The following is an 11,199-nucleotide window of genomic DNA, read 5'->3' as shown; positions in this document are numbered from 1 at the left end:
CCTTTTCTAGGACAGTCCTACTGCTAAGCCACATCCCCTCACTCTGTGGATGGTTTCTTCTGGAACCTTGCCAGATTTGGAAATGAGAGAGAAGTGAAATATCTTCAGAGGAATAATCTTACCATGTCTTTCCCCTCATTGTTGGCACTCTGCTAGTCACCATGGAAGACTTCCAGGAGCAGAAGAGAATGGAGCCATTTCAGAGGTCATTGATGACTGTAGCTCGCTAAGACCTTTACAATATCTAGGGCATCTTTACTGTATATATAGTAAACTCAATATTTATATTCTATGTTTTAAATGAGAAAACTTGAATGTTCATCCAGCTCCTTTACAAGAGGCCAGATCCAGAGAAGAAAATTCAAGTGATTCCTTACAAATGGAGATCTGTCCCTTTTTCCCCCTCCCATGAGGATTAGCAGTAATATTAATACCATGCTTTTACATAGGTTAACACGTCTTCTGGGATTTATCTGGGAAACATGGAAATAAGTTCTTTCTAGGTGTCAATGAATCACCCTGGGGTATCTCAAAGAGCTAGAAAATGTCAACGGGGAGCAGTGTTGGTCGGCTCTGAGGGCCTGGCCAGGAGCCTGCAAAGGCATTGCCCAATCCCAGCACCATGTTGGGTGGTTAGTGAGAGGGCGGGGGAGGTGAGGAAGAGAAGGGGGAATGGCCCTCAGCACACAGGCATATAACACTCTCACTGCCAGCATCCCAGGGGAAGGAGCACTGTCTCTTTCTCAGTCTCTCCACCCAAAATCCCACGAATGAATCTCATTGAGTTATATGTCTGTCCCTTACCAATTACTGTGGCCAAAGGGATGCAGTACTCTGCTTGGTCAAGGCGAGGTCTCATGCCCACCTTCAAATTTGGGGTCGGAATCAATGCCACTTCAATGCCTCAAGGAGAGCTGGGAAGAGGTGCTTTTCTAAGGAAATCAGGATGTTGTTACCAGAAGGAGGACTCGGTGATGTCAGGCAAAAGCATCATAGGTCCTCTACCTTCTCCAATTGCTAAAGGTGGAGTTTCAGGCACCAAATCTCTTAGATAAGGGAGATATTTTTGAAGTGCTTTTTTTGGGTCCTCAGATAACACCATGTTGCCACCAGCCTACTTCTAAAGCATTAAAGAGCCATCTGGTCTGGGTTTGACTATTCTATCCATATTGCTTGCAGTTCTAGCTTTAAATCTCTTGGCTTATAAAATCAGGTAGCAGCATTTAAATATGTCGAATTCTGAAAATGTTGGGATTATAAATAGTTCATATTTCATAAATGCGAACAGCAGTTCTGAGAACTTTAGTGTCTCAAAACCTCCAGCAGGGTTTTCTTCCTGTTTTATTCTGTTTGTTTGTTTGGCTTTGTTTTGTATAGTTGAGAAAAGTGGAAATTTTATCAACAATTATCCTTACACTAAACAAATGAGATAGCAAAACTTTCTGTACAAATAAAACTTCCAATGCTTATTTTTGTTTCTTAAGGCTATTTTTGTTTGAATATCTTAAAATGTGTTCATGTTTTTTTATTTCCTATTCTAGATTTGCAAAAAGTGTGTTAAATTTAAAGTGCTCTAAATTTAAAACTTTATTTCTTATGAAGATGATAAGTAAAGGATATTAATTGTCTTGCTCTGATTTGGGTGTGTCCCATGTGTTGCCAATTTGCAACATATAAGTTAGATTCTGTTTGTCTTTTCCTAAGTTTTACTTTATAGGGCCTTTGCTTAATATTAGTTTATAAAAATATTATTTTATTTTTTATTATTTATATTTTATAGATCTGACAAGGCATTGAAATTTATTTCACCGACTCCATTTTGATTATGGAATGAACTGTAATCTAAATTATACTGCAATCATGCTTTCTAAGATTTGTCTGCCACCCACTTTTCCAGGTTCCTGTTGCACCTGAGGAACTTTATTAGGGTATCTGTTGTTTACATTTATCCTGCATCCCTTTTTCTTTGGTAAGAGCACCAGCTCCTTAACTGCTCCTCCTTTACCCTGTGTGGTTCCAGTGGGACTGCCAATCATGGTCACGCTGCCTTTGGCAGAGGATGTTAGTAGGTGATCCAGGCTAAGCTATTTGACCACATTTCTCAGGACACAGTGATTGGTTCAAGGAGCGGGCACATCACCCATGCTGAAACAAAGTCTCCTCCCAGAATTTTCTGGAATAGATACCATTTTCATCTCTCTCTGGTAAAAAGCAATAGTAGGTGAACACCCAACGCAGCCAAAAATAAATTAATTAATTTTAAAAAATTAAAAAACAAGGGCGTCCCTGGTGGCGCAGTGGTTAAGAAACTGCCTGCCAATGTAGGGTACACAGGTTCGAGCCCTGGTCCGGGAAGATCCCACATGCCACGGAGCAACTAAGCCCGAGGGCCACAACTACTGAGCCTGCGCTCTAGAGCTTGTGAGCCACAACTACTGAGCCCACGTGAAACAACTGCTGAAGCCCATGCACCCTAGAGCCCTTGCTCCGCAACAAGAGAAGCCACCGCAATGAGAAGCCCACACACCTCAATGAAGAGTAGCCCCCGCTCGCCGCAACTAGAGAAAGCCCGCGCACAGCAACGAAGACCCAACTCAACCAAAAATAAATAAATAAGTAAAATTTTAAAAATTATTAAAAAATAACAGCAATAGTAGGTAACCCAAGAGCTGCCTGCATTCATGTTCCCTACCTCATGGAGAAATCTTGTCCTCAGTAGGATAGAATGAGGTCAAATATACTGAAGGAGGCAAAAGTAAGTGCAGAGAGTAAAGAAAGAGATTTTTTATAAAACCCCTGTCTATATAAACAATTTGACCCAAAAATGTATTACAAAATTCTTGGGCCCATTCAAGGTATAGTATTTATTGCTGAAGATTTAGAATACTGGATAGATGGATAAACAACAAGTTCCTACTGTATAGCACAGGGAACTATATTCAATATCCTGTGACAAAACATAATGGAAAAGAATATGAAAAAGAATATATATATATACATATGTATAACCGAGTCACCTTGCTGTACAGAAGAAATTAACACAACATTGTAAATCAACGATACTTCAATAAAATTTAAACAACAGCAACAACAAAAAACCCTATGTTCATAGCAGCACTATTTACAATAGTCAAGACATGGAAACAACTTAAATGTCCATTGACAAATGAACGGATAAAGAAGATGTGGTACATATATACAATGGAATATTACTCACCATCAAAAAGAATGGAATAATGCCATTTGCAGCAACATGGATGGACCTAGAGATTATCGTACTAAGCAAAGTAAGAAAAAGATAAATACCATATGATATCACTTATATGTGGAATCTAGAATATGACACAAATCAACATATCTATGAAACAAAAAGAGACTCACAGATATAGAGAACTGATTTGTGGTTGCCAAGGGGTGGGGGGGTAGGGGAGGGAAGGATTGGGAGTTTGGGATTAGCAGAGGCAAACTATTATATATAGGATGGATAAGCAACAATGTCCTATAGTATAGCACAGGGAACTATATTCAGTATCTTGCGACAAACCATAATGGAAAAGAATATGAAAAAGAATATAGACATATACACATATATGTATAACTGAGTCACTTTGATGTACAGAAGAAATTAACACAACGTTGTAAATCAACTATACTTCAATAAAACTTAAAAAAAATAAAATAGAATACTGGATAGGAAGAGGCACTTTCGTATTTGTTTTTTTGTCCAGCCAGTTTATATGAAGAGTCTTTGTAGTATCCAGACACCATCTCTTCTGTTCAAGAATCTCCTCTTCGACTTTATTGTCAAATGCACTGTTCCTCACTAATATCATAAACATTTGTAAAAATGTAGCCAATATTCTTATTGCTTATACTGCCATGGCTCTTTAGAATCTCATTTATATCGAAAGAATACAGATATTCTTGAAAATTCTGTAATATCATTTATTTAATGCTGGTTTCACCATTACTCATGAGGATGCACCATCCATGGTGCCATTCATGAATACTGGCTTCCAATGATTCTCTTAGAGGTGGTTACTGTGTTTCACTGGTGATGACCACAATGCAAGCCTTATCCAGAGTGTGCAGTGATGGATCATTTGTTTTCTGTTCCAATTAAAGTTACCATTTATAATGTTATAGCATTAACATAGAACAGTACATCTTCCAACCACATCAGTTATTTAATTCTTTAGGCCACAATCCCTCACAATCAATCCATTCAAAGCATGTGATCTCTTTCCATATTGACCATATCCCTACATCCACATACCTCCATCCACTGAGGGATAGGCAGTGGGCCCATGGGAGAGAAGGTAATAGTGATCCCATCTTCACAAAGAGTGTATGTCCCTTGTGTAGCATGGCTTAAGATTGACTTAGAAGAGCACAACATCACCATATCAATTGAAATAAGAGAGGACATGAGCAAAAGGCTCCAGTGGCTTTGCAGAGCAACGATCTCAAAGCCCTCAGATGAGAGACATGGCCACCCCCAGAGCCCTGCATGACATATGGTATGGAACCTGAAAAGGAGATGGGGTGACTGCCCTGGGTGCCAGTGGTGCAGGCACACAGGGTAAAGAATGCCTGCCACCACTACCCCACAGCTAAGTGCTGTAGCCTGAAAGCATCACTGGTTGAAACTTTGATGGGCAACAGATGACACAGGGATCCCTGCATGCAGCTGGGTTGCTAGTCACCCAAAGTCCTGAACTTATCACAATTAAGAAAGTGGAGAATCAGGAAGCTTCCATTGAAACTACTGAAGTCACTAGAGTGTAAGCTCTATCAAGGAAGTGATTTGGTCCGTTTGTTTACTGATGTGTTCTCAGCATCTAGATTAGTACCTGGCACATTAGTAGGAACTCAATAGTATTTGTTGAATGGATGAAAAATACACAGTCATAGCTGCAGGTTAAGGACCAGGAAACTGGGATCAGGAGTTGCTGCCATCACTGCACAATTGGCTAGACAGTGGGATGTGGATTCTGGTCTCTGCAGTCACCATAACTTCCTCTTAAAAACAACTGGAAACTGGTGCTTAGATATTGGAAAGCTGAGTCCAGTCAGTGCTACCACTGCAACTACCTCACAATATCCACAAACTAGAGACTCAACACTGTCATCCTCAAACCATGTTTGCAAATAGTCAAAGCAGTAGCAAGAATTACCTGTGCCTCATTTCTCCTTTCAAATCTCACACTAGTATATCTAATTAGTGAATTTTAATTTGCATCCAAGATTTACCTGCAAGAGAGGTTTGGGTAATGTGTTTTCTTTAGGTCTCTGCAGTCAGGACCCTCACTAGAATGAGATAGGTAGAGAAGATGGAAACCATTTGTCAATATCAAGTTCAAAAGAAGAGTGCCTGGGGACTCAGTCCTGAAACACACTGTATTAATTTTATACTGCTGCAATAACAAATTACCTCAAACTTAGAGACTTACAAAGACACACGTTTACTAACTCATACTTCCTATGGGTCAGGAGTCCAGGCGTGGCTAAATGGGGCCACAGGCTGCAATCTGGGTGTCAGCCGGGCCGTGTTCTCATTAGAGGCTCACCTGGGGAAAGGTCTTTCGTGTTTCCTAAACTTGTTGGCAGAATTTATTTCTGTGAGCTCATGGTGACTTGCTTTCTCAAGGTCAGAAGGAAAGAGAATCTCTGACCTTCTAAGGGTCTCCATCTGATTAAACCAGGCCCCAGTCAGGATAATCTCCCTTTTAGACAACTCAAAATCAACTGATTTGGGACCTTAATTATGTCTACAAAGTGTTACCACTGTTGCATATTTTACTGGCTAAAAACTAGACACAGGTTCCACCCACACCCAAGGGGAGTGTGTTATATAAGGCGTGACTTACTGGGGTGGTCATCTTAGAGTGTGTCTACTATATACTCCATGATTTAAAGGTCAGAAAAAGAAGGATAAGCAAGGCAAACCAAGAAGAATGGCAAGTGAGAAGAGGAAAGGGGGAAAAAGGAGATTGTTGGAGTAAGGAAATCAAGTGAAGAAATTGTTTCAACTGTGTTATATGCTGTCCAGAGGCTGAGAAAGATGAGGAGATGAGGATGAACAAATGACTATCTGATTTGGTAATGTGACCTTGGCAAAGGTTTCAGTGATTGAATGTAAGCCTGATTAGAAGCCGATTCAAAAAGGAAAGGGAGGTAAAGATGTGGAGACACTGAGCACAGACAATTCTTTTAAGGAATTTTTCTGTAAAGGGAAGCAGAAGAATGAGGTGGTAGTTGGAGGAGATATGAAGTCAAGGAGGGGATTATTTTGGAAAGTGTTTTTTGTTCATTAATGAGAATGACTCAATAGAGAGAAAAAAATTTGAACATATAGGAAAGCAGGGAGGCAACCATGGGAGTAGGAGGGGTTGGAATCCAGTGCACCAGTGAAGGGGATGGTAGGCAGGAGGCTGAGCCGCTCATCCATTGCAACAGAAGGAAAAGAGGGTATAAAGGGACAGATGCAGGAAGCAGGAGGATTTGATGGTGAGAGTTTCTGCTGCTGCTTACATTTGTCTGCAAGGAATGGTCGATGAAATAGGAGGAAGGTGATGGAGTTTTGAGGAATGAAATAGCCCTGGGAAAGTCAAATAAATTGACCAGGAATATGCAGAAGAATCGTCAGTCAGCAGTAAGGGGCAACTTAAGGTCTGATGTCAGCATGATCATTTTTTTTCTTGAGGGATATTTAGATTCTTAAGGGCAGGAACAGAGCAGGTAGGGACAGGACTATTCCCAGAGTTGGGATTTTTTTTTAGGATAATATAATGGAAGCAATAAAGGGTCAAAAGAGGTAAGAGCAGATTTAAAGGAGTAATTATAATGCAGGACCATGGAATCTAAGTTAGGTAAGGAGGGAATGAGGGCCTGGGGGATGGAAATAATCAGTGAAAGGCAGTAGGGTCAGATGAACAAAGTGCCTGGTGGAGTAGAAGAGTTTTTTGAGCTTCGGGCATGAGCTGGATGTAGAAGTAAAATTCTTGACACTGAGATAATTGAGGGGATGCAGTTATTATAAATGACGAGAACTAAGGATAACAGTGGGGGTTGGTGGCTGAAGTGGCAGAAGAAAAGATCACTGGAAGCAAAGGGATTGAGGAATAGAGAGGCCATGAGATTGGATGGACCAGCCATGTAGATATTGAAATCACCAAGAATAATGACAGGAGACTGGAGGAGAGAAACACAGTAAACCTGGTGTTGAAATCTCCAAGGAATGTGTGGGAGTGACAGGGAAGACAGGAGGAGACACAGCAAGAAGGTCTGGAGGTGCGGTCTGATAGCATGAGCTTCAAAGCAGCTGATGGGGGAGGGCAAGAAAGAGACAGTGGCTTGGAAGTGGCCACGAGGAGTGAGACAAGCACCTGGATTACCTTCTGACCCAGTGGTGCATGATAGGTGAGAGAGAACTGGCCACCACTCATGAGGGCTGCAGGGAATTCAGTGTCCTCAGGGGGAAGCCAGGTTTCTCTCAGAACTAGAACTGTTCAGAGAAGAGTGTGGTTACAGGGGATTTTTCTGATGACAAACCAGTATGGGGATAAGGATATGAGTGATGAAATTTGACCTGGGAAGCACAGATATCTTGAGGTCACTGAGATAAACATCTAAGGCAAGATGGGGTTCCCTGGTGGCTGCTTCAGTAGAGGGAATAATTAATTCTAATTATTCTTAGAACTTGACTCAGGCAATTCTTAGGCGAGAACAGGAATTAAATCCATTGGAATTCAACTGATCCAATAATGCTGTTCATCCTTTTTCCTTAGTAACTTGTGTTGGTCTCCTTTCCAATCCTTACTGATTCTGTCCTGCCTTAGTTTCTCATCAGTTCTGATCAAGTCCAAACTCCTTAGCATGGGAAGGGCCCTCAAAGAGCTACCCTGTCCTGCCCATCAGCCTCAAGGGCTCCAACTCCACCACAAGCTCTTGCTGTGCCCTTTGTCTCAGGGTTCCATCTCTTTTTCTCTTGATTATCTTGCACTCATTCTTTTAAGCTATAATTAAAATCTTTGGAAGAATATACAAGAAATTGGTAGTCCTGATTGTTCCGAGAAGAAAACCAGGCCTGGAGAGGGGAGCGTAAAGGGAAACTTTTCAGAGCATGCCCTTTTATACATTTTGAATTTTATATTATATGGATGTATTGCCACATCTTTAAAAGTAATGAAAAGTTAAAAATTTTTAAAGCATCAAATGGACCAAAAAAAGAGATACATTTCAGTGTTTCATCCTCCATGAAGTCTTCACTAACTTGATGCTTCCATCCACTGAGGCATCATCATGCCTTCCACATTACTCTATTACAGCATTTATCAGTCTACATTGTACTTATCTGTAAACAAGTTAACAGTCTTAATATTCTCATAGCCTGGAAGCACCGTGAGGGAAGGGACTTACTTTGTCTCATTCACCTTTGAATCTAGTACCTGGTAGGTGCTCAGTAAAGACTTGTTGAATTAATGAATGAAAAAAAATCTCTGCACAGAAGGAAAAGAAAAGATAGGTAAGCAATTCCGCTTCTTTTACAGATGAAGAAAATGAGGCCCAGAGAGGTGATTTATTAAGGATTGGTAGCAGAATAAAATGAGAATCCAAGCTTTTTGGAGTCCAAGTTTGGCATTAGAATAAGTTATAAAACTTTCACGTTGGGACAGCAGATGTGATGTGGATTATACTTACTTATTTTGACCTGAGTCTCTGGATTTTCAAGAAATTTCTGATTTCCAGAAAGCTGCCCAGTTAACCTCCAAAGGATAATTTCATATATCAGATCATGGGTCCTAAATTTGGGTTTGGAAAACATGTATTCTAAGGACCTCATAGACTAGGCTTATATTGCAGAGAAATCACAGGAAAATCTTGTGGCACATTTGTTTATCTTAAAAGCTGTGTTTTGTTTTATTGTTTTCCTGAAACACACGCAGTGTGGTGGACATAGCTACACACAGTAGCTCTCTGTAGAGATGCTAGAATAGCACAGGGAAAAGTGCCTGGGTCAACTCAAAGTGATGTATTCAGTTCTCATTTGTTAGCATTTGCTGAATATCCAGGGCAGTGACCAAGGGCATTTTATTTTACACAGCAGCCATGTTTTTAATGTGTAAGGTGGTAGCGTTAACGATTACTTGAGCCAGATTTTAAGTACCCTGGGGAGGTCTGCTGTGGGCTTCAAGATCAGTGGTCTTCAAACTTTTTGCTCACATAACTCCCTGAAAGAATTCTGAAAAACTTGCATCCATATTTTTATGTTGCCATCTATAATTTTTCAACATAAGTTTGCAAAGAGTATCATTTCCAGGGTATTACATGCAATTCATGATATTTTAAAAGAAAGCTGTTAGCTCACTTTTTAAAAGTTACCCCAAGGAATCTAAATCCCACGGTACTTTTTTACCCAACATTATTAATTTTTTTTTTTTTTTTTTGCGGTACGCGGGACTCTCACTGTTGTGGCCTCTCCCGTTGCGGAGCATAGGCTCCGGATGCTCAGGCTCAGCGGCCATGGCTCATGGACCCAGCCGCTCTGCGGAATGTGGGATCCTCCCAGACCAGGGCACGAGCCCGCGTCCCCTGCATCGGCAGGCGGACTCTCAACCACTGCACCAGCAGGGAAGCCCAACATTATTAATTTTAAATATATGTAACCTACCTCTTCTTTAACAGCCAGAAAAGCTACATTGTTCCTTCTTCTTCTTGAACTCATATTTTCATTTCCATTTCATTTCCATATTTCCATTTCTCCCACAGAATGCTATCTTATTGTGTATTTTCATGCTTGAAAACTTTGTATTGATCATTACATCATTCTTTTCAACTCCATACTTACCTAATTTTACTTTCCGGTAACTCTAAGGTCCTAGGAGTTATGTCTCTGGATGGAGTTATTACTAAAATTATTAGTAGTACACTATTGATCAGTGGCTATATTACAAATTGACAACCATTTTTAAACATAAAAATATGATTTTATTGAAAATGCATCTGTTAACAAAATGGAGGGGACTTTTTCTTTTCCAGTGGATTTGCGGATGAATATCATAGAGTGAGATTGAGTTCCACCCCAATTCTATTCATGCATTTGACAAGGTTCTTATAAATGCTGAAGCATTTTGTTCACAAAATAAGTAGATGGGAATGTAAGGTTTTTGCTGTAGCCGTGTTACTCAACTCCTTTAACTCCTTTCAATTATATGACAAAAACCATGTGATGACCTCTCATTTAAACTCTTTTTTCTTCCCATTGGTTGTCAAATGACCCTTTATTGAATTATGTTCCTTTGCAGTTCTTAACTAGCTGGGCATTCCACCGCACCACTTTTGTTGTCATTCATCTATGATGTCATGAGGATGACGGCAATCCACATCAGAGACCACAGACCTGGCAGTCCCCAGGATCTATTTAATGGTTCCAGAGTATTCTCTAGCTAAAGATTGGTGTCTCATCTGCTGGGCAATGTTGACGATCTCATCAAAAGTGATGTTCCACTGTGCTTAATGTTTCTCTGCTTCTTTCTGTCTTTTGGTTGTTCCTTGAAGGCTTCGATGATCAGGACTGAGTCACAAGGTACCACCTCAGTCTGGGCCAGTGTGTTCTGAATGGTCAGTTTCACTGTAGTCCTCAGACCCTTCCAATCCCCAGTTGCCTTTGAAATGTTATCACCAACCGTTTTTGGAGACAGACCCAGGCGGCCAATCTTGGGGGCCAGGGGAGACGCGGCACAGACTTCCCCACTGGTGCACTTCAGGTATACAAATTTGATCTCCTTGGGCTCAAACTTAGGCAACATGGTGAGGTGGCTGGTGTCAGATAAACCCGAATTTCAGAGGACCAAAGAAAATTGCACCTTGGCCTCCTTCAAGCCGAATCTGAATGAAAGCCATTTAAAAATTTTTTAGGGCACTAGCAGGTCACACTTTTGTTCCCCAGTCATCATAGTCATTCCCTTTCTCAACACTAACACCGGCTTCTAATTTTCCATGTTTTGTGCACCTGGGTTGAATGCACCATACTACGATGTGGAATTTGTGAGAGGAATGACACTCTTTTTTTAAGTGGAAAAATGGCGATTGTAAAAAAGGGATGGAAAAGAGGCTGCAAGCATGGTCTCAGGCAGATAAGTTTTAGGAAAGTGTAGAAATGAAAGTTGAGAATGTGGAATTGATCCCCTTAAAGCT

At 40.6% G+C, this 11,199-nt stretch overlaps 1 pseudogene; it reads right to left on the bottom strand.

Annotated features, from left to right (window-relative positions):
• Nucleotides 1-10,310: 10,310 nt before the first annotated feature.
• LOC137210866 (large ribosomal subunit protein uL11-like) lies at nucleotides 10,311-10,867 on the bottom strand (annotated as a pseudogene).
• Nucleotides 10,868-11,199: the final 332 nt, after the last annotated feature.

This window comes from Pseudorca crassidens, chromosome 2 (assembly GCF_039906515.1).
Source record: "Pseudorca crassidens isolate mPseCra1 chromosome 2, mPseCra1.hap1, whole genome shotgun sequence".
Taxonomy (NCBI): Eukaryota; Metazoa; Chordata; class Mammalia; order Artiodactyla; family Delphinidae; genus Pseudorca; species Pseudorca crassidens.
The sequence above is the reverse complement of the archived record's forward strand: the minus strand, read 5'-3'. Positions and strand labels throughout refer to the sequence as shown.